The 24,742-nt window shown below is 40.3% G+C and overlaps 1 protein-coding gene across 2 annotated transcripts in view; it reads left to right on the forward strand.

Annotated features, from left to right (window-relative positions):
• The first annotated feature begins 4,913 nt into the window (after positions 1 to 4,913).
• Positions 4,914 to 24,742, forward strand: part of ZBTB48 (zinc finger and BTB domain containing 48) — an 823,012-nt gene continuing 803,183 nt past the window's right edge. For both annotated transcript variants that reach the window (XM_044056423.1, XM_044056424.1), the window contains exon 1: positions 4,914 to 5,119. The gene's annotated coding sequence lies outside the window, so the exon portion shown is untranslated. The remainder of the gene's footprint in view (positions 5,120 to 24,742) is intronic.

The following is a 24,742-nucleotide window of genomic DNA, read 5'->3' on the forward strand; positions in this document are numbered from 1 at the left end:
GCATTCTTTCCAGTGAGAATGCCTTACTCCACGGGTTCTTTGAGCATTTTCATCAGTGAGGTTAAGCAGGAAGACCATGTTCAATACATGCAGTAGAAGTCTGTTTATATGGCCATAATACAAAGGGCAAGGAAACGATGATAAATCTGGCAAAAGAATCAGGTCTGCATTGTCCAGTCACTGATACAATACAAAGTAATTATTCCCTAATATTTCAGTGGTTGTCCATACTACTGACTGCCCGTTATTATATAAACATTTAGTTTTACAACACTAAAATGTCATTCTGTCTTGAATATCAATAACTGATTGAGTCAACAATTCCCCAAAATTTATGTCTTCATCTCCACACTTGCATCATACTTGAATCTCCCTTGTGCAGTCAGACATGCATGGAGCAGTGGGACATGTTAATCAGAATATGTCAGCACATAAAAATGGCCACTTTACTGGCTACAAGTTCCACTCAAAATGGCTATGGAGTCTGTCCATTTCATGCAGTCTTTTTACTGTACAGGCCACTGCAGTCCAAGCTAATGAAACCTTCAGAAATCCCAGAGCTCAGTGCCCTCATTAATATGCAAGATTCCATCAGAAAGATGACATGTAGTGATTACCAAGGACACTATGCTCAAAATGGGCAAAAATCACCTTAGAATACAGAATTAAAATAGCTACACTGAAAGCAGCCTTCTCCGACCAGCATTTATTGTGGCAACTACTGTGGCAGTGACAGGAGTTTTCCTTAATGACTAAAAATTAAAGTGCTCTACACCTCATAACTAGGGCTGCCAGCTGTCCGGTTTTCTGACAAATTGTCCGGTTACCAATTCCATTCAAAACCGGACATGTGAAGTCTGGGTTTTTGGTTTTGTTTTTAAATTTTACGGCGCTGACGCTAATGTCATCACGTGCGCGATGACATCAGATCCCTCAGGGCTACCAGCCTGTCGGAATTGAGCTCAAGGAGCTCACTTCCGGTAGTGCGAGTGGGAAGCAGAAGCCAGCATTTAACTTTTCAAACAGGGAAAGGGAATGCAGCATTTTCAGAATGCAAGCTAGCATCAGCAGTTCGACTTTGGATATTACTTAACTTCGTCAAACGGGGAAGGCATAGCTGAAGCCACCATCAGGAAAGCAGTTCATAGGCTGGTACTAGGCTATCGGCCCTAGGGCCTATACAAGCCTAGCCATAACAATTCCCTGGCTATTTCTTCCCACACTATTTACTTCCATGGACCCCTGTCTAGCAGGGCAACTGAAGTGATCCCTGGGGTGAATTTCTTTTCTTCCATCCAATCATAAAGGTTCCTTTTGAAGAGGGCCAAAAAGGTGCTCTGTTTGACATGTATGGGCAGTCTATTCCAGAGTCTGGGGAGTCTCTGGGACAGGAACCTATCCCTCCAGCATGTTTTGTTTATTGTGATGACAAGGTTTAGATCCCTGGAGTGTGTGGCTCTGAGGGATTGGGATTTCTTTAAGTGTAACATGTCCAACAGCTCTGGGTTTGACATGGCCTTGTATATTAAGCAGAGAATGCCTCGGAGTAGACGATATGTGACAGAGTATAGCTGGAGTTTTTATAAGGCAGTCAGCATAGGGCATCTGCTCTAGGCCTGTGATTCTTTTAGTGAGGTATTTCTGCGGCCTTTCCAGTTGTTGCAGATGTCTGGAGAGGTACATACCAAATGGGGCGTTATATTCTATAATGGGTCTAATGAGGGATGAGTACAGTGGGGCAATGACCTCCTTTTTTCTGGATGAAAAGCCCTTAGTGATGAGGTGTGCCACATAGAAGGATTTCCTGACTGTTGTGGCGATGTGGTTATTGAAGGTGAGACCACTGTCCACCTGTGTCCCCAAGTCTCTTATCACACTTTCGGTGTTTAGTGTACTGCCACCTATGTGGTAATTCATGGGAACATGTTTTTTCCCAAAGGGGATAACTATACATTTATTGGCATTGAGCTTGAGCCCATGGCTCTGGCACCAAACATCTGTTTCTGTAAGGCCTTTTTGTAGAGTATCATCAACATTTGGGGATTCAATAATGGCTCCCAGTTTGCAGTCATCTGCGAACTTTGTTAGCCAGAGTCCCTTAGTGCTGGCCTGTACTTCAGAAAAGTAGATGCCAAACAAGAGAGGTCCCAGGACTGAACCCTGAGGTACTCCACTTGTCACTTGTCTGGAGCTGGATTTGGAGTCAGCTACTTTTACAGTATGGGTTCTGTCAGTAAGCCAGTTGGCAACCCATCGAGTAACGTAGGGATTAATGCCCAGCTTAGTACGTTTATCTATGATTCCAGAGTGGGGGATAGTGTCAAAAGCCTTGGCGAGGTCCAGATTGGCTGCGTGGACTGCCTTCCCTTCATCCACAGCTCTGGAGACTGATTCGAAGAAGTCAATATTAACAGTATTAACAATGAAGGTAGGGTGTGTGTGTGTGTGTGTGTGTGTGTGTGTGTGTGTGTGTGTGTGTGGACAAACAAGATCATTATGTTGTAGGTTGTGAACTCTCTGAATGGGAAATGGGGTATACGACTTCATGATAAGTCAGCTATTTATACACACGTACTGTGGACTTTCAACATTATTTAACTTCACAGTACTGCAAGTCAACTAATGTAGTTCTGCTGCCAAGAAACATAGCTGTCGAAATTAGAAAACCATAATCTTAACAGGTAACGTTAAAATCAGATACCTTATCATAATCATTCCTCAGGTAGATGCCTTAGGGCACCGATTCTTAAGAATTGGTCAGCTTGTGTTCCATCCATTTAAAACCTTTGGGAATACAACTGGCACTCAAGCACTGTACTACCTCTGCAGCAATGCTGTGTACCACATACCTAGTTGATTACATACACATTTCATTTATATCTGGCTTTCCATGGACTCACCCTTCACTTTTTTTTGGCCGTTTCCTCTTAGACTAAAAATTGACTTCTTAATCATACAGTTAGGATGCTTATGCTGAACTTTGATTTCCAACAGCATATATTCCTACAAAAAATCTAAAACTTTTTACCATGTTAAACTCATTCCCTCATCTGCTTGCTGAAGTATTCACTTAAAGTCCCCATCTATGACATACAAAAGTAATGCTTTTGCTAGAACTATCATGAAACTTTTATTACACTCGATCACTTTCTTTAAAAACTTGAATTTCTGCTGTTTTTTTTTCCCCAGAGGATATGCTCACAGATCCAAATCAATGATAAAGAATCAGCTGCACAAAAATCTCCAAAGACCTCCATTGAACAAGCCAAGGAAATTAATTGGGGAAAGGATTACTAATATTTCAGGAATTCTAACTTCTGTTGTAAAGCATTCGTTGCTACACTTGAGCTCAAAGCCAGTTTGTTTTACACAGTACAGTCCTTTTGCATTCTGGTGGAAGCAGAGAGCTCAATTCAACCCATCCAAGGTGGGAACTTCTGGTCAATAGATTATAGCAAAGGTGTGTAAATTGATGACCCTGCTAGTTTTCTGACCATCCACTAGTTGTCCACATTAAGCATATGCTCTGTAGCTTTCTATAAAAGGCATAGGTTCGTTTTTCAAAAACTGCAAGACCAATTGTGTCATCATGTATTGTTTTGTACTACACATGTATTTCTAGACCATGCTACACATTTTTAGGTCTGTGTTATTGATGCAAGATATGATTGTTGTTAATACTGTCATGTCTTAGTACATTTTAAAATGTTATCATCCTAAACTTGAGAAAACAATGTGCAATGCTGTTTCGGTGAATGTGAGATTTAAAGGCAGAGTAGTTTTAATGCTAAGTCTGTTTTCATTGTGAGACTGTATTGCTTTGTTTAGCAAATGTGTATCAGTGATTTGTGCTATAAATTTGAAATAAATGTTTTAAATTAAATCCAAATATCTGTAATCACTGTAGAAGTAAAGCAGAAGACAGTATGCACAGTGAAAGTTTTGAACAGCGTTTACGGCAACTGGGGAGAAATTGGCTGAAAGCAGGCATCCGGAACAGAAAAAGAGGGTGTTCCCAACAGCGGATGGCATGGTGACGTCTCAAAGTGGGTGGAGCATGGATGGGAGATGGGGTGGGGAATAGGTGGAGTTATGGGTGACGGGAGGGGCGTGATCTTAGTCCGGTTTTAGCCGCAAAGAAAGCTGGCAACCCTACACATTTATCAAGGCTTTAATCTGAGATACTACTATGTAACCTTCTGCATTCTCCACCTTATCAAAAAAGGGTAACTGAATTTAGATACGAAGCTGACATCTGAAAATGTTTAAAAAATGGCAAACAAACCTTAGTAACAAATTAAAATTGGGGGTATTATATGTACTTCCTAAATTCTCCATGCATAACAACTTCCATCAATGGTTTTAAGCTAATGCTCGTTTTTTAACCGACACACTGCTCAAACTAAAATCACTGTTCAGAAATGGACATGCTACCCTTTGGAATGGATGCAAAAAAATTACATTTCCTCAATGGAGTACAGTTGCAGTCTGAGGCAAGTAACCTGTACATTACTAGACACTGCACTTTTAGCAAATGTAGTAGATTGTTAATTGCCACCCATTTATTCCCCACTCTCGGAGTCGGAGGAGATACCAGTATTAGACTAAAGCTAATACGATTAACAAGGAGATGAAACAGAAATGCGGTAGTATTTGTCAGAACTCACCATCACTACTGTGGTACATGCACTTGTAACTACAGGAATCTGTATGTACTCCTGCCAAACCGTTTGTTACGCCATCTTTAAAATTCACACAAACTTTACTTCCAAGTTCCACCTCACATTCCTAAACTTGCTAGCATCACACAGTTAAGCCAAAGCGATGAGGTTATTACAGTGCCGCGGCTGATTCTTTTTTGTGGATGTCAATCAAATAAAAACTCCACCTAGTTACAAGTGCTTCCCGGAAGAAACACACTTACTGAATTTTGATTGATCTGCGTTGTCTCTTATGTCTTTGTGGGTTGGTTTTGTACGACTGTCGTACCACGATTGGTTATGATGTTTGCGATGGACTTAGGGAATTTTTTGAACTCAATGTGTGTTTCGAGTCAGAAAGAAACATTAATGTGCTTCGCTAGTTTTGCCGAGGAGTGAGGTTTTATTGCAGCTGCAAGGTAGGAGGTGCCATTCTTAGAAGCCTATATATCAGCTTTCTTGCTCATTAATTCTGGACAAGTTCAAAAATAACCGGAGATGTTCGGAATCAGTGATTATTAAAAATATTAATATCGTTACAGACGTAATAGAACCGGGCAGGGGCGATGTTGTAGTGTACTGTCTTACCAGAAGCGCAGTAGCAAACCCCGCCCAAACATGGGGGTGGTGGCTATTTTCACACACAAACATTTCCTGAAGCTGTTTTTACGGCTTACAGACCGACTCTTGTTTAGTGAAGTACTGTCCCCTGTTACTGCTTTAAAATTGTTACCTACTTGAAGTCTAGGGGTCCTTCACTTGGTCATCACTCTCTCCATCGGGTGGGGACATGAAGATATGAACAAATCTAACTCTACCAGGTCATAGCTGCTTTTACCTTTGAGTAGAGAGGTCCATTTAGCAACAAAGTAAGCTGTTTTCGGTAGTAGTAATGCTATGGATCACTTATTTCTGAGGCCAGGAATTGACAGCACTTGACATGTGCATTGTGTGTGTGTGTGTATACCTTTAGAAATGTGTTTGACTCTGCAGTTCACGAGATTCTTGAGGTTGTGGTAGGACATTGCAGAACTGACTTGGTGCAGGAGAGGAAATGCTTTTAAAAAGTCTGCTTTTTTCATATGTTATTAGTGTTGGGCGTCTGATACAGATGGAATGTTCTGCTACTTACAGGTATTTGCATAATTCTGGCACTAGAAATAGCATAGATTTCAAGTGTTAAGCTATAATTAACTGTAAACAGAGTAGATCTGATATTTTCTCAGACTGTTGGAATATATTCTACACACACTGAGAACTTGTGCAGGCTGCAGAACTCGGAGCCGCTCATCTATGTTCATTATATGCATGATGTCATGGGCTAATATGCATGGCATGCCACTCATGCCTCATTTCCATTCCGCTTCACAGACATTAGGCTTGTCAAGCACTCCAAACTGCCGGTGAGCCAGTACACTACGTCGCCATGAGACTTAATTGGGGGCATCCTACAAATATTGTGACTTTCGAGGATATGTTTGTGATATAGCTCTCAGAAATGTGAAAACACAATCTCTCCCAAATCTAGGGTTGCCACCTTTTTAAATGCCCAAAGTGGGACATTTTTTTTTGTAGAAATGTCTGGTTTTGCACGACAAATCATACCCATGACCAGTACAAAGGACAGAATTTAACTTTTTGGCCAAAATAAAATCTTATTCTTGTAGCATTTGGGTTGCTTATGCTAATTCATGTAACATTTAGATATTTCAGATTCAAAATAACAATTTTATGCAATGATTAAAGAAAATGTAGAAAATAGTTTTGTCCTAAAATCTCAGGACATTTGCTATTTTTTGTTTTTTTTTCACAGGACACAACTGCCCAAAAAGGGACTGTCCCTCACAAAGTAGGACAGGTGGTAACCCTACCCGAATCCGATGTGGTATAAATGAACAAAAAGTGGAACACTTAGAAAGGACTTAAACTAGGAAGCTTTCAACTAACTTTTAACTGTTCTTCATACTTTCTACAGCATGCTGCTGATGGCTAAAGCGTAAACAAAGCCAGTAGCATAAATAAATTTTAAAAGGCAGCTACTCTCTAAATTGGGGCTAGGGTGTCCAGTGATCCCGTGGTCAGCATGTCTAGTAACTACCAGTGAACCTAAATGCAGTACTGTTTTATTTGTTCATAGGTAGGTACTAGGCTATCTGCCTGAAGGCATTTATAAGCCTGGCCAGAATGTGTTGGCTTTCACCGCCCCCTTAGATTAGTTCCCTGTGCCTCTGTCCAGCAGAGCCACTGAAGTGATCCCCGAGGTAAACTTTCTGTTTCCCATCCACTCATCAAGGTTTCTTTTGAAGAGTGTTAGCGAGGAGCTCTGCCTAATGTAGATTGGGATCTTGTTCCAAAGCATAGGAAGTCTCTGGGACAGGAATCTGTCCCTTCAGCACGTCCTATTTATTGTTGTGGTGAGGTTTAGATGCTTAGAGCGTGTGGCTCGCGGGGATAAGGTTTTCTTTAGGTGGAGCATGTCCATCAATTCTGGGTTGAACATGGCCTTGTATGTCAGACAGAAATCACCTCTGAGTAGGCAGAATGCAACCGAGTACAGCTGTAATTTCTTCAGTCGAGCTGCATAGGGCATCTGTTTGAGGCCAGTGATCCTCTTGGTGAGGTACTTCTGTGGTCTTTCCAGCTGTTGCAGGTGTCTTGTAAGGTACATCCCAAATGGGGCGTTGTACTCTATGATGGGTCTGATGAGTAGAGGGGCACCATGACCTTTTTTGATCTGGATGCGAACCCTTTTGTGATTAGGTTGGCCACGTAGAAGTATTTTCTAACCACTTTGGCAGTGTGATTATCAAAGGTGAGATTACTATCTACTTGGGTCCTCAGATCCCTTATTACGTCTTCCGTATTTAGGGGACTACCACCTATGTCGTGGTTTGTGGGTACTTTGTTTTTTCCAAAGGGGATGACTATGCACTTTTTGGCATTTAGCTTGAGGCCATGATTTTGATACCAGGTATCCGTCTCAGTGAGACCCTTTTGGAGGATGTCCGTGTCAGCCGGAGAGTCAATTATAGCCCCTAGTTTGCAGTCGTCTGCAAACTTGGTCAGCCATAGTCATCCTGTGCTTGCCTGTACCTCTGAGAAGTATATGCCAAACAGGAGGGTTCCTAGGATTGAGCCCTGGGGAACGCCACTTGCAACCAGTTTAGAGTCGGACCTAACTCCTGCAACTCTTACCATGTAGGTTCTGTCCGTGAGCCAGTTGGCAACCCATCTTGTGACATAGGGGTTTATGTTCAGGCTGGTGAGCTTGTCTATAATACCAGAATGGGGAATGGTGTCGAAGGCCTTTGCGAGGTCTAGGTAGGCTGTGTGTACCACCTTTCCCTCGTCTATAGCCTTGGTAACTGTCTCAAAGAAGTCCACCAGGTTTAGGAGGCATGATCTGCCGTTAACAAAGCCGAACGGGGTAGGGTCCAGTGTTTGGAGGTTCCCAATGTCTCTGTTAATGAGTTCCATGATGATGCACTCCATGGCCTTGCAGACCAAGCTAGTCAGACTTGTAGGGCAATACATCCTGGGGTCTGTTGTGGCTCCACCTTTGTGGAGCGGAATAACCATTGCTGTGCGCCACTCTATGGGTACATAGCCTGTGGAGAGGCTGAGTTTGAACAGTGTGTTTAGGTGAGGGGCTAGTTCGTCTTTGAGCTCGTGTAGGATGCAGCCTGGGACACCGTCTGGTCCCATTGATGCTGTGTTTTTGGCTTTGGAGAGGACTGTTTTAACCTGAGTGTCTGTGATTTCAGGGACTCTACATTCTTTTGGTATGGTTATGGGCCCTTTTGGGGGTGAGAGGGGGGTGAAGTTTGCGCTGAACCTGTCTGCCAAGATGTTGGCGATATTGGTCGGTTCAGTGTATTTTGTGCCATTCTGCACTAACTCCGAGCAGATCTGAGCATTGCCACTTAGATTCTTGACATAGCTAAAGAATGCCTTGTGGTTATCTTTGGAGTCCTTGGCAATTTTTCTTTCAAAGCTCGCCTTGGATGATTTTATGAGGGATCGTAGTTTCTTGCTGATACTGATCAGAGATGTCTTCCTTTCTTGAGATTTTACTCTTTTTCTGTACTAGTTTTCTCCTCCTGTTTTATAGCTTGTTTATGGCAGGAGTCCACCAGACTGTTTTCCTTTTCTTGGAAGAGTGAGTCTTGGTTTTGCTTGGGAAGGCATGATCCATGCATTCTTGTAGGTGCCCGTAGAATGCATTAGTAAAGGATTTTGCAGCTTGGACAGCGTTAACCTTCAGCATGGGGGCTTTGAAACTTTCCACCTCGGTTAATCTCCATACAAACGTTTCTCATTGACGTAGCCGTTTCCTTATCTGGTATTTAACTTTCTTGCTGTACAGCATGTTCGACTTGAATGAAATCTCATGGTACTTTGTTTAGATTCTTTCATTCTTCCAAAATCCTTACAGTTGACAGGTACGTTAATTCACTACAACACTTTCTCTGTCTCTCTTTCTCTCATTCGTGCACACAGACACTCTTTTACTTTCACGCACAAACATTTTGCTTTCATGCATGCTCTCACTCACTCCGCCCTTACCTATTAATTAATTACCTATTAATACATTTAGGTGCTGTCCCTTTCAAAGGCAACGACGGCAAATCTCTATGCAAATTCCTGTTCAGCACACACACACACACACACACACACACACACACACACACACACACACACACACACACACACACACACACACTCACACTGATTCTTCGGTGTGAAATAACACAGCAGCAGGAACACACAGATCCTACTAAAGCGCGAAAAAAACAAAACTGGAAGGGTGCTTTGGTGCATGTGTACACCAACGTTGCAGTTATAGGTCACGGGTGCGAAAAGCAAATGGAAAAAAGTGTTTTGTAGCATGTGTACACTGAAGTTGCAGTTAAAGGTCGTGGGCCACATGGAAGAGCTCTGAGGGCCACATACAGCCCGTTGGCAATGGGTTGGACATGTCTGAGCTATGCTATCTAAGAGGGATGTAAAAACTTTTCCATATTTCTTTATAAGACATTGTAAGGCCCTACTGACGTCCTGTATTTTTGCTACTTAGTAAGCATAACACTATTAGATGTTCATTTTATTCTTTGTAGATGCAAGTATCAATTCCACTAATAATTGAATTTCCAATTTGATCTGGTGAAAAATGATCAACCAGTAAAGAATCTCCTACTAATTTAGTATTTTGTGCTTTATCAGTTGTTAGTCTGATTAATCTCACTGTTTTCACAAGCATTCAGTTGTCATCTAGCTATCTTTGTACTTCACAGTCTGAACCACGTTTTCAACTTCAGTCTTTCTCTTTTTTTTTTTTTTTCTTTTTTGCACAGTAATGTTCTGTAGTCCTTCCAGTTTGAGTTTAGAGTTTTTTTCTTTTTAGCCTTCCCCTTGCTGTTTTTCTACCGTCTCTGTTGGAGAAATAGTCATTTACTATAGACTCTTAAGATTTGTTTTTTCCCCCCCTCATCATCAGCCTCTCTTCCCATTTTCTTCACAGGGGTTGGAGTGTTATGTCAACTGTCATTATCCTTCTTTATTCATTGCCACTCTCCTACTTTCTTCAACAGTCACGCTTGACTGTCACAGTCCTCTCACACAGTCAGTCCTGCTGTTTGCTGGGTGCTCTCATTTTATCTTGCCTTATTCCTGTCTGTACAACTTTTGAGTTTCCTTGTCATTTTTCTGTAACATTACCCCTGACACACTGCCTTTTGGCTACAATCCCTCTGATTCTAGCTTTGACCTCCTTCTTCAGACTTCCCTTCTCCTCAACCACCCCTCACAGATGATTGAAGCTCTATACTTTTTACATTGTTTGCCCTTCAATGTCGGTTCTCATCTTCGGTTCTCATCTTCGTCCAATTTCCCACGTCCTTCCATTACACTGTCTTATTTGTGCACTGTTTTCATCCCATGTGCCTTCAGTTTTGCGTTCCATTCCCCTACCGTTTTACTAAAGTACTTCCATCTACCTTTGATGTCCTGTTGACTGTTAAGCAGGTTGTTGCTAGCATCCCTTATGAAGGGTGTCTGATGGCTATCTTTTTTTATCTGTCTGTCTTTGCATTGCAACTTAGTAAATTTTCATTTACAGCGTCACTTTTTCCAGAAGCTGATAGAGTGTATCTGACGTTTTGTTCTTTCCATGGCAGCTGTTTTCTTAGCCCGATCCTTCTTTTGATGAATTCCCGGATGTCTGCATTCCACCAACAACTTTCCTTATATGTTTTGTTTCCATACCTGGATCGGCCGCATATCTGCTCTGTAGTCCTCACACACTGTTTTGAGGCAGTGCTATTCTTCATCTCCATTTCCTGTTGCTATTGAGGTACTAGAGTCTTGAATATTTCTTTGAACTCTTGTACTTTCTCTGCAGTCATCTTCCAGATCTTCAGCCAGACTCTCCTGATCCTTAGCGCTTTCTCTGACCATTGCGTTTAGCTGATTGTGTCAACCAGTTTATGCTGTGGGACAACTGTTTCACTGGGGATTGCTTTGCAGTCACTGATTCTACCCCAATGCCCTTTCCTTATTAGGACATTGGCATAGAATCCGTGATTGCAAAATCATCCCCAGTGAAACGGTGTTTGCATTCTCTGTAATCTATGTATTACATAAAAAAGCAGTGACCTTCACACTATTTAATCGGTGTATTTTTCTTCCTAGTGTTTTTGTTGTGAACGTCTCCATTTTTTTTCCCCTTCTACATAGATTCATAGCTTAGTATTAGGTTAACTGCCCTCAAGGACCATTTTAAGCCTAGCCAATTACCCCCTATGAGAATCAAAACCTGCACCTTGTGCTTCTAAGGTAAACACCTTAACCATTACGCCACCCTCCCACCCACATCTTGAAACCTCAGATTGTTGAATACTTGTATTCTTATTTCCAAAGTTGTCATTAGTAGGATGATGATAGTAGTTGAGTGATATTTACTGAGAGGACACTTCATTTCCTAAATGTGTTCTAGTTATTAATATATGTAACAACAGTTTCCAAGCTGTGCCAGTTGCACAGTACTATCATCTTCATTAAGTTTATATTTACTGTAAGAGTAAGCAAATAATCTAGCTTTTGATATGAACAAAAGTTTCCAATGTTATCAAGTCTTATCTTTGTATACACACTTTAGCACACTGGGCAAGATATTTGTGCTTCGGCACATCTTTAATGGCATACTCACTGAAAGAGTCCATTCTCAGCTGTAAAAGATTTTTAGAAGAAAAAATAGAAGTCAGTGACAATAGGATTCAAAAACATTCAAACAGTAATTTATGTCAAATTTAAGTGAGAAAATCACACAAACAGTATGAAAATAAAGATTAAGTTAAGTACACTGATCTAACCTTGTACATGGGGAAGTAATTCATAAAGTGGTCACACTGACCTACCTACTGCTTGTTAGTCACACTAAAATGCTGGATATCCTTTGTTGTGAGTGAAAACGTACAGTAGCCATACTTCTCAACTGTCCAGATTTTTTGCCTGTTGTTTTTGGCCTGTCCATCATAACATATGTGACTTTCTAGCAAATCACTGAGGATTGAAGTCACAAAATAATGACCTATGTTTGAGTTTCAAAGATCATATCCTTTAGAGAATGCATGGTAACACAAATCCTGTAATTCTAGCAACTTTCTAAGTTTATAAGAGCAATATCTAAACTCTCTCCCTGTTTTTTGGGCCTTTGTCCAGATTTCTTGCACTAAGAGCAGAAGCTACTGTCATAACTCTCCCTATCACTTGCAGTCACACCTTGTTATAACCATAAAAATCAGAGGTAAAAAGTAACACACACACAAAAATCTTCTCTTGCCAAGCAGTAAATCAAACAACACTGGATGGTTTCACATAAGCAAGTAGTGCCAGGAATATTAGCTAGCAGCTAGTTTTGAAAACAAAACTTGGATCTGTGCATAGTCTAGGGTAGGGAATTGTTTTTTTTTAACTGTCTAATAAGGTATAGAGTGGTATCTGCTCTTAATGAAAAAAAAATGACAGCATAGGCAGCTTAACTGATGTAGATGCCAATCATGTTGTTTTTGTGAGGGGCAGGTCCTGTCGCCTGAACCTAGTAAACTGCATTGAAAAGGTTACAGAGGCTATGGACAGTGGTCGTTCTATGTACACGCCTTATCTTGATCTGGCAAAGGCTTTTAACACTATTCACAATGCTGGTATTATTGAAAATATAGACAAGCTTAATTTATCTCCACATTGTGTGTTGGATTGCAAATTGTCTATCCAGTAGATCCCAAGTTGTGAAAGTTGCTGTTTCCCCCTCTGAATATAAATTTGTAACTAATGAGGTGCCACAGGGATTAGTTCCAAGCCTTATCCTGTTTGGTACTTAATTTTGCAGGCATCCAAGCAAATGTTCCATAAGAGTGGTGGGCCAAGTTTGCTGACTGCTGCAAACTGGGCACTGTTATTTACTCATCCACTGATAACAAAACAGCTCTAGCATGGGCTGGAGTATGCATACACATGGTGTATTAAAATAGCCTCAAACTTGATAGGAAAAAGGCAGCATAGTTGTACTGGTCAGAAAGAATGCTCCCATCAAATATAACTGGTGTTCCTCTTCAAACAGATATGTTCTTAAGAGACTTTGGTATTTACGGGGATAGCTTTCTCTCATTCAGTCATCTTGTTTCCAGCATAGTCAGGAAATCCTTCCATCTAGCCCAGTTAATTTCCTCAGGAATGTCTTTAAACTCCAAAGAAGTCATCATGCCTCTTTTCTCTTCTTGTATCGGACCCATCATCAAATACGGTGTCCCTTTTGGTATGTAAAAGCATATTGCTCAACTAGAAAGGTTTTAAAAATTTCTAACCAAGAAAATTTAAAGCTCATAAATCCTTCAGTGTCTCTATTAGATTAGCATGGCGTTTTTATACACAGTAGCCTACAAGTTGCTTATAGGTGACATGTGTCTCTCATTTCAAGCCATCAAAGATCTAGTGCTATTTGCCCTCCTATTTCTTTGCAAAATCAGTGGCTCTACAAACATCCACACTAAAGACTTAAATCTACACAAACAAAAACAAGATGTGCTGGAAAGGGAGGTTCCTATCTCAACATATTCCTGGCCTTTGGAGTATGTTACTACTACAGGTCAAAGTATTGCTTTGGCTACCTTTTTAAGGCTAGTCTTGATGACAGAGTAGACAGAAATTTGCACCAGGGTTAACATGTACTGCCCTGCTCGATTTGGAGGTGACCATTCAAGTGCTTGAAAAGGGTGCCAAGTACTTTTAAGTTTGCTGCTTTTAGTGTATATGGATAGGCATTTTATGGTCTCTGTGATCGCTTACTTAAGTATGTTCCTATGAGGAAGTGTCTGGGAACAGGGCAACATATTTAAAGTGATGGCTGTCATTTTGGAAGGGATATATGTGAAATAAATTAAGCATGTATGGTTTTGCAGATTAAAACTGTGTTAATAAAAAATAAAATTGTTACAAATTCTTCACCAAAGAAATATTTCTTGTAGTGAAACTGCTTAATGGTTACTACAAAGAGGAAGTCACTGGTAGACAAAAGGATGGTACCAGTAATTTGACAAAAGTGGATATGTGGTTAAGACCAATATGATGGATGAGATTATAAGACAGAATACATCTTCTTCTTCTTTCAGCTGCTGCCGTTAGGGGTCGCCACAGCAGATCAACTGTTTCCATTCTTCCTTTCTTGCTCTGTCACACCAACCACTTGCATGTCCTCTCTCACCACAACCATAAACCTTATCTTAGGCCTCCCTCTTTTCCTGTTACCTGGCAGCTTCATCCTTAGCATCTTTTTCCCAATATACTCTGCATCCCTCATCAGCACATGTCCAAACCAGCATAATCTTGCCTCTCTGGCTTTGTCTCCAAACCTTCCAACCTGGGCTGACCCTCTAATATACTTATTCCTAATCTTGTCCATTCCCGTCGCACCCAGTGCAAATCTTAACATCTTCAACTCTGCCACGTCAAGCTCTGACACCTGCCTTTTTGTCAATGCCACTGTCTCCAACCCATATAACATAGCTGGTCTCACTACCCTCTTGTAGACCTTCCCTTTTCACTTGTACTGGTACTCGTCTGTTACAAATCACTCCTGACACTTTTCTCCACCCACTCCATCCTGCCTGTACTCTCTTCTTCACCTCTCTTCCACACTCACCATTGCTCTGAACTGTTGATCCCAAGTACTTAAACTCATCCACCTTCACCACCTCTACTCCCTGCATCCTCACCATTCCTCTATCCTCCCTCTCATTCACACACATATGTTCTGTCTTAGTCCTGCTGACCTTCATTCCTCTTCTCTCTAGAGCATATCTCCTTCTCTCCAGGGTCTCCTCCACCTGTTCCCTACTCTCACTACAGATCACAGTGTCATCTGCAAACATCATAGACCATGGGGACTTCTGTCTGATCTCGTCTGTCAACCTGTCCTTCACCATTGCAAATAAGAAAGGGCTCAGAGCTGATCCTTGATGTAATCCCACCTCCACCTTAAACGCATCCGTCACTCCCACTGTAGACCTCACCGCTGTTAGACTACCCTCATACATATCCTGTACCACTCTTACATACTTCTCTGACACTCCCGACTTCCTCATACAATACCACAACTCCTCTATAAGACAGAATGCATAACCATATTTAAGACCACGTATGGTTGTTATAGATTATACAAATGAACAAAAATGATAATAAGCTAATTAACCAGTGATTTGGAGAGAGCTACTGTGCAAGTTATTACCTCTTTGCCTCTCACCAGCATATTATAATAGTTACAAGGGAAGTCCCACCAGAATTGGAGGAGGATTTTATATACAGGTAGTCCCCGGGTTACAGACTCCTGACATAAGGACAACCCATAGATAAGAACAGGCTGCTGCAATGTCGGAAATAACATGAAAATAAATAAAAATCCTTAAAGTTGCCCAAATCTTACCTTGAAAATGAAGAATTATGTTGTTCTTTCCTTTTCCCCGTTTGTGAAGCTGCTTGCATGTCTTGTTAGGGCAGTTACTTCCACCTTCACTGAGAACAAGAGATCTGATTTGGTTAGAGATTGCTATGTTTGTGATCTGAGTGGTCAAGACCGCTGTCTTGTACAGTACTGAAGCAGTTACTGTACTGTACAGTAGAATGGGCAAATGACATTGCAGCTCACTAAGGTCTAGGTGACAGTAGGAGGTCTGAAATGAAAGCGCAGGAAAGAGTGGAAGACATTGGTGGGTGATGCCTGTAGTACAGAACTGTGAAGTGAAACTTAGAGGCAAGTTTACAATTTTTTTTTCTATGCACTGTACTGTAGTGTATGAGCATAGTTACTGTACTGTTATTACACTGTACTTGCAGTATTATTACTACATTATACAGTATTATGTTTGTTTATTTGGAAGTGTTTCTAAAGTGTTTTATGTGCAAAGTAAAGTAAATACTAGACTGAGGCAAACATTTGACTGACATTAATAACCATATGTACGTGTTTTGACTTGCATACAGATTTGACTTGAGGATAGACTAAAAAACAAATCTCTTTCTTAACCCGGGGACTGCCTGTATATGTAAAAAAATATATATGTATTGCTAAGATGTTGAAGATGTAGGAATGAGACAGTACACTGTGTATTTTTCTAACAGCTCCATAAAGGAAGGACTGAATGTAATGGCAGAACTAGAATTTTTTTAATCAAGCCATTTACGTGTAGGTGGAGACAAGAATCAGTTCACAAAAGTTAGGGATGCCCGGCAAATTCCAGATATCTTAAAGGTACATAACTAGAGATTTTTTTCAGGAAAATTACAAAAGTGTTTGTACTGGTTGATGTGAGGGATCTATAATCTGGAAAATCAACATAAAATTCTTTTTTTTTCTGATAAAGATGGCAATCAGTTGAAAATCACCCAAGTTGTATATCTCACAAGATCATATAAATCTGGTAGATGGATTATGCACTACACATCTGGCTGTGTCAGACTACATAGCCATACTTTTGAACTGTTCCAGTAACACCCTCTCCTAAACGCTTACTGCTGGAAGTCCAGATTTACAATGTGAAGAAAGATATGTGAAGCATTACATACATTTGAAAGCACTAAAGTTGAGGAGGAGAGATGAGATGCTATAAAGCAGATACTAGTAGTGAGGATTACAAGAAAGAGTGAAGATCAATGGGCTGTGGATGTAAGGAATTACAGGGATGTATCAAGAAAGTTAAGTGAACTCCAGACATTGAATATGTAGTTACCAGAAATGGGGGAAATGAAATACTGGTCGAATCTATAAAAGAGATGAATGAATGAACACTTGAATAGAGGAAGTGGTTTAGAAAGGTAGTAGTAAAATGGACAATGTCCTTCAGTCTCAGCAAACTTGGTACAAAAGCTAAAACAGAAAGTACAAAAAGGAAGGGTCAGATAAGGGATTTTCAACATAAAGTAATTACAAGGGACCCAGGCAAAATTTTGGAGACATTTAGAAGATTTATGTCCCCTAGTTATAAGGTTTTGAAAAAACACTGATGTCATCCCGAAACAAACTTGGACCATATAGATCTGTTTCAGATAAACGAGACATGGGTGGCAGTGCTGCTTTGTCCTATAACATTAAAGAAAGTCAAAATGTACTTGATTAGACAGCAAGCAAGAAAGTAACAATGTAATGATGGTTACCAGTTGAATATTGGAACTTGGGAATTGCTAAATTAATGCAGGTATTACTGACTTTAAATTATAAAGGAGAAGTGATTCCTGCATCCTGGAAAGGAAGAGTAATATTGGTTATTTTAAATGTGGGGAATGACCTATCAAACCCTGGCTTGTACATTTATGAGGGTCACTACCAGTTAGTTTTCATCAGTGTGGTTTTATTACCAGTAGGCATTTCTTTGACAATATTACAAAACCAGCAATGACTCTGCAGTAGGCAAGGGCAAATAAAAATTCTCTGATAATAAGTACATATGCCGAAAAGGCATTTGACAAGGTTTCGTGATTTCATGGGTCTTCTTGAGGGACATTGTGAAGATGTTAAAATTCCCCAGATTTTATGTATAAGCTGATAACGGGAGATGTACAAAAGATTAGTCACTAATATTAAGATAACTTCATGTTTATCAGAGCACCTTACCCTATATAAAGAGATTTCTCAAGAGTGCCTAGTGTCACTAGCTATTTGCTGTAAATTTACAGCAGCTTGCTGCTTTAACTAGTATATTATATATGCAGGGTGTTAATTAGGGAGTTGAACAAGAAATGGTATCTATTTTTGCAGATGATGCTGTAATGTATTTGCCAGGCTCAGAGTGTAACCTCCCTCTTTTATTCCAAACAATAAAAGAATTTCAAAAATACTAAGGTAAATGAAACCAGAACAGAGTTGTATTCATGAAGTATATTCCAGAACATGCCCTGATTCAGTCTTGTCTTTTTGTATGAGAGACATAAATAAATGCATTTTCTTATTTATTTGGTGTACATATGTCCATCCATTTGTCCACAACCCCTGCCACCAACTGGCTAGCCCTGCTGTTGGTAGTTCTTCTACACCACACATACTTTTACACCTATGGCCAATTTAGGGTGTCCAATCCACCTACTGCATATACATATTCATATGTACATATATATGTATGCGCACACTTGTTGACCGGGTTGGTCCATAAAGCCAGCAGCTTCTTTTCATGGGAGACCCAGAGTGATATTCATACATACTTGGAGAAGTGTGACCAGGGTAGTGGGAAACCTGCCCTTCTCTCTTCGATATATGCTGTAGGATATTTTACATGCACCTGACCTGCCACCAACTCTGGCAGATTGACCTTCTCTTTAACATCTCATACCATACTTTGGAATTTAGTTCTCATTTCAAGCCTCAGTTGAGTTGATGTGAGATGACTTTTTAAGAAAGTATTGCATATATTTTTGGAGTGAAAAATAATGGTGATAGATCTTGATTCATAACGTTCAAACCATTAAAATGTTTTTTGCTCCATTAGTAGTCTAGTCAGATTAAGTCCCTTTGTCTTCTCCAGATATTTTTTCTGGATTATAAGAAAACGTATTCACAAATTTAAGACAACAAACACCCCAGGATGGCTAGGGGAAAATTGGAAATGCCAGTGCAATATGGAGGACCGACACTTCCAGAGTTACAGGATTACTATAGTGCTGCAAAGTTAAGGTAGATATACTTATTTCAGTGTAAAGAGTATAAAGTGGGTTGGAAGGTGATGGCATTAAGGCAAGCAGGTCTGCCACAAACGTGATAAAACATTATGGGCTTGCTGCAAGAAAAGGAATGCTACTAATACGTGTCTAGGGAGGATAGTTAATGTATCCAAGAGGATCTTAAAAGGGAAAATTGCTAGGTCATTCTGGAAGTCGGACTAGACCAGCAAGGTAGGAAGAAAAGATTCTGGAAGCAGCTACTTTAGGGAGAGAATAGTATTTCACAGGAGGAAACAGGAATTATGATCTTTGGGAAGTAGACAGGATTAAATTTATGAGTTTGCAAACAAAACTGTCACAAATTACCACAAGCAGGGAGCTAGTGACCCACTCAGTATTGATAAGAAATTTTCATTGACTTGTAAAGCATCTCTCAAGAACTTAATAATTGAGGATGCAAAGCATATAAAGAGAAAATAAGTTTTCTGAAAGGATTACGGACATGGGAAATCAAAGTAGTATTGTAAATGTCTTGGGGAAAGACCTATATCACACCTAGTTATGTACCCAAAATGCAGAATATTTAGAATCTTTGCTTGGATGTGTTTACATAAATACATACATACCAAGCAGATTATGAAAAATGATGCCAGGATGTGTTTACATACATATTTTTACATACCAAGCATATTAAAAAATTATGCCAGAAGTAAGTATTTGTTGGAGATGTTTGGAGAGGCAGAGAGGAATATAAGAGCATATCTTTTAGGAATGCTTCAAACTAGATGTTTTTAAAACAAACCTGTTAGATGAGGTGTTTGACTTAAAAAATGAATCCCATGAGGCTTTTTTATTAAATATACAGACTCCCTTATTAAAACTCAAGTACGATAAAGCATTATCATTGATATTGATAATAGCCTAAAAAGACCAAAATGTTTAAATTGTGGATGGATGAGTATGTCATCATCCTGATTGCACCTTAATGTTCCTTGAATGTTAGTTTAGATCTTGTGGTAGGCAATATCTTAGCCCGAGTATTTTTAAGAGCAAATACTCCACTTTATCTGAACTACTGCAGCAGGGCTAGCCACCCGACAGTGAAAACCTTGTCTCTTAGACAGCTGTCACTATTAAGTGATACCCCGGCCCCATGTGCAAAAATAGGGAAAAAGGGGTTGTGAATGGATGAATGGATTTGGCCTTATCTGATTAAACTTTTCACTACTTCCCTTTTGTAATGAGACTTCAGTAAAGGTATATATGTGTAGTTTTCCCATCACTGAATAGAAATTGTATACCTGTCCGTAAGAGAAATGTTAGTGTAATACAATATGCCAAACTTCAGTAGTGAAATACATAGGAAGCCATTAGAGAGGTCAGTTAAAAGATGCCTTGTGGATGCCTCAATAACACACACAGAATTGTTAAGCAAAAGTGTTTATAGAATTTGGAAAATTAATTTTGATAGCCTAATATTGATTATATATACATTTAGGTCTATATTAGAACATCGAAGTGTCAGGTCTTCGAATGTTCTAATATCGACACCTAGTAACCGAAAGCTGAAAACAGCGAATTTTTAGATAACCGAATTCTTTCCTAGGGAAAGAATTCGGTTGTCCGTTATTGTCGCTTCGCTATTTTCAGCTCTGCGGTGGAAAGTTACGGTCAGGTTCCAATAAGTGTGCGATTGTGTGGACATGAGTTAGGTTGGGATATGTGAGTTAGGGGGTTAGGGCGCGCGTCAGGTAAGTGTGCGAATGTTTGGACGTGAGGGTTAGGGTGGGATAGGTGAGTTAGGGTTAGGGCGCGGGTGAGGTGTGTGTGTGCTACCTTAGGGTTAGGGTTTGGGTTAAGTGGGTAGATAGTGGTGTATGTGCAGTTTAGTGTAGGTTTAGATGTAAAATTTTAGGTGTATGTGTGGATTGCTGTGTGTTTGTGTTGTACGTGTTTTGGAACAGCAAATTTTTTCCCTAGGAAAAAATTCGATGTTCTATATTTTCGGTCTTACCAGTTTTCGGTTACTAGGTGTCGATATTAGAACATTTGAAGACCTGAAACTTCGATGTTCTAAAATAGACCCATACATTGTTATGGGTGGTGTTTTTTTTTTTTTTTTAAGTAGGTTCATACGTGTTTGCTAGGCTATTGACCACAAGGGCCTTTTTTTAAGCCTAGCCATACATCCCACATTTCTAACAAGTACTCACCCTTGATAAGTGTAAGGAGGAGCTTGGGAGTTGAAACATTTACAAGCAGGGACCATTTACAGGCTGCCTGTGTCCACTAGAGGCATAGGTGCCAAACCAGGGATGAATTTTCCTGTTCTGCATCCAGTTGTCCAAGTTACACTTGAATTGGGTTAGGGAGGAACTCTACTTCACATGGATGGGGAACCTGCTCCAGAGAGGTAGCTGTCTCTGGGATACATACTTTTCTCTCCAGCAGGTCCTATTTATGTCACAGACAAGGTTTGTCTTCTTATAATGGGTAATTTTGGTGCTGTTTGTTTTGTGGATATGCAGGAGGTCCATCAGGGTGGGGTCTGACAGTGCCTTACATGCCAGTCATAGATCTCCTCTTAGCCTGTAGGAGACAAAATACAGGGTAGGGCATTAAGGCTGTCTGCATAGGACATGTCACTTTCTCCCTTTGTTCTTTTAGTGAGGAACCTCTCTAGACTTTCCAGTTGTTGGCTGTGCCTGGTTAGGTACATATCAAAGGGGGCATTGTACTCAATAATAGGTCTGATGGATGCCAAATACAGTGGAACAATGACTTCCTTGGACCTAGATGCCATACCTTTTGTTTATAAGTTGCACAACATAGAATGATTTTTTCACTACTGTAGAAACGTGATGGTCCAAGGCTAGATGTTATGTATTTCTTGGCATTTAGTTTTGTCCATGGCTGTGACCCCAATTATTTGTCTGCGTCAGTCCTTCCTGGAGAACATTTGTGTCAGTGGGGGACTGTGTGACTACTAATTTGCAGTCACCTGGAAATTTAGTCAGTCGGAGGCCATTGACCTTGGCTTTGAGTTCAGAGAAGTAAATGTCAAAAAGGAGCAGTCCAAGGACAGATCCCCTGAGGAGCTTCACTTGTGACTTGTCTCTTTGTAGGGGCAGAGTCCCAAATTCTAACATCCTGAGGTCCCGTCTGTGAGCTAGCTGGCTATCCAATGTGATACAAGTTTTGCATCTAACCTCCTGAGTTTGTCAACAAGGCCCATTGTGTCAAATACTGTGGCCAGGTCAAGGTAGGCAGTGTGAACTGTTTTGCCTGTGTCTGTTGCTTTGGTGACCTTCTCAAAGAAATCCACCAGGTTGAGTAGGCATGACCTGCCCTGAATGAAACCAAAATGGCTTGAGTCCGTGTCTGGAGGTTTTTGTCATTATTGATCATTTCTATGATTTTTTTCCATGGCTTTGCATATGAGACAAGAGAGAGTTATGGGTCTGTAGATGTCCCACCTTTGTGCAAAGGGATTACTGTTGCTCTTCTTCATTCTTGAGGCGCAAAGCCTGTTTGAAGGTGTGACGATGTAAGGTATTTCAGCTATGCCAGGAGAAGTAGGGCAGTAGATGTGTAACATATGCCAGCACTGATAGCTGGTATTTTCTAAATAATTGTATGCCATTTGTATATCAAACTGTTTTGTACAAGTGCTATGTTGAAAATGTATTTGTAAAGTTGCTAGTGTTAAAAAAATGTACCAACAGTGGGTCCTGACTTTATTGTAAGTGATTAAATGTATATGTTTTAACAGAGAATACTGGAAGAGAAAAGGTTAATCTCAATCCACTTGACTTTGAAAAATGTTCTGAAATTAAATTACTGGGCCTAGGCCATAAAGATTGTATCGTACAGTTCTCAATGCAGCCAGCGACAAAATCTGTACTAAGAAGCTTTTTGTATTGTCTTTGGGATGAACTAATTGCTACACTGGAAGGGTGGAGGTTTGAAATTGTATTATGACTTCCAGAAGCTGCAACAGCTCTTAACGAGTTATATGTGTATGTATTATTTGCACATGTGTGCTAAATCCTGACGACATCTAGCCAAGGGGGTAGTATGGGAACCAGAAGTTGGATGACCAGATGTATGTGATGTCATTCTGTAATCCATGATATTTTAATACCAAGTAAGACTGAAATCACAAAGCACTCTGTTTTTGGAACCTGACAAGGAAGGGCCCCTCACCTTCATCTTGCCTTGCTCTAGTAAGTGAACCACAGAATAGTAATTCTTTAGATCAGTCAGGAAAATATAGTCTGATTAGTTTTAAGTACTGTTTTTCTGTATCTGTGTGAATCTGTTCATCTGTGTTGTTTTAATATTTCCTGTGATTGAAACTCTGGTGTTTATTGTAAATAAATATTTAGTAATTTCATGTTCTTTTATTAAGTATATTTAACCTTTTCATTGTGGCTGGTCGTTTAGATAATATTTTTAAACATTGAAAGGACTTGTATCTCTTTAGTGACATTGTGGCCACTACTGTGAAAGCCTTACCACACTGGCCAAACACTGTCATTTGTTCCAATTTTAATTTCACCCAGTATAATTGGGTACCCTTGTAAGAACCTTAGAGTAGCTGGCTTTGGGGTGTCTGATGGCAGTAGCTACCTTATAGTCTGGGCAGAAGGGGGCATAGTTAGTAAATCTGTACCAGCCTTTCCCAGATAGGTATAGGTGTGTGTCTGTCTGTCTGTGTGTCAGCTGCTTGGAGCAGGGACAGAAAACACTGGTTTCACAGAGAGGATGCTGGAGAACTTGGCTTGGAGACACTGCTGAGGATTCAATTCCTATAGTTTTGCCAGTGGGGACTTTTATTGGGGACCTGGAGGGAGACTAAGAGAAATTCAGACCCTAGACTGAGTGTGCTCCCTGTGTGCACTTAAGGGAAATTGTGCTTGATGCAGAGAGCTGCATCTGGAAATACTGCTTATATCCATTTTGGTTCCAAGTGAATGTCCATCTCCAGTGTCAGTAGTGAGGATTCAGGCTCCTTGATTACTGGCCCAGAGAGGAGACGTCACAGAAGGCTACAGTTTTAGAGCAATTGGCCTTTGATAGAGCATTAAGAGAGCTTTAGGGGGAGGTATATTTGGTATTTCCTGGGGGGGGCGTTGGAGCTGAATTTGTTGGCCAGCAGGTTTGGTGTATCTTCTGGCTCAGTATAGGTGGCTCTATTAACAATGAGCTCAGCACACAATTGTGTATTGCCTTTGAGGTTGCAGACATAAGAATGCCTTGTGGTTGTCCTCACCTGGGAGGCCAAATTTACCTCCGGTTTGGCTTTGGTAGTCTGTTTGTCCACTGAGTTGTTGAGTACTGTTATCCTGCCGGTTGCTACACCTCAAAATTTTTTCTGTGATTTTCTACCTTCTGGACTTTTAAAGTGTGCATTTACTGCTGTACTTATTGCTGCTTTCTTACTGTAACCATATTAAGTGATTTGTTGAGTAATATGCAGTAATGAAAATTCATGAAAAAAGAACCATGCTGATTCTGCTGCAGCTTAGTGATGATTTTAGGTGTAGTACAAATGTCATCCTTAACATACAGAATTTTGCCAGTGGCATATTTGCAGTGACGGAAGCATCGGTTTGTCTGGTAAGGCGTATCACTAAATTTTTTGTAATGCCAGTTCCATAAAGTTGTATTTAGATACAGGTTGCTTTCCTCACTCTGCACAGAACTTGTAGACTTGCACTTAATACAACATGTCAAACCTCAATTGTGAAATGGCAGTGAAACCTTATTTTATATGTGGAAGAAGGACCATATTTCAGTTCTCTCTTGGCATTTGTTAGCAAAACATTTAGGGTATTAAA

Source organism: Protopterus annectens, chromosome 14.part0, assembly GCF_019279795.1.
Source record: "Protopterus annectens isolate FY-2018-M chromosome 14.part0, PAN1.0, whole genome shotgun sequence".
In the NCBI taxonomy this organism is placed as follows: Eukaryota; Metazoa; Chordata; order Ceratodontiformes; family Protopteridae; genus Protopterus; species Protopterus annectens.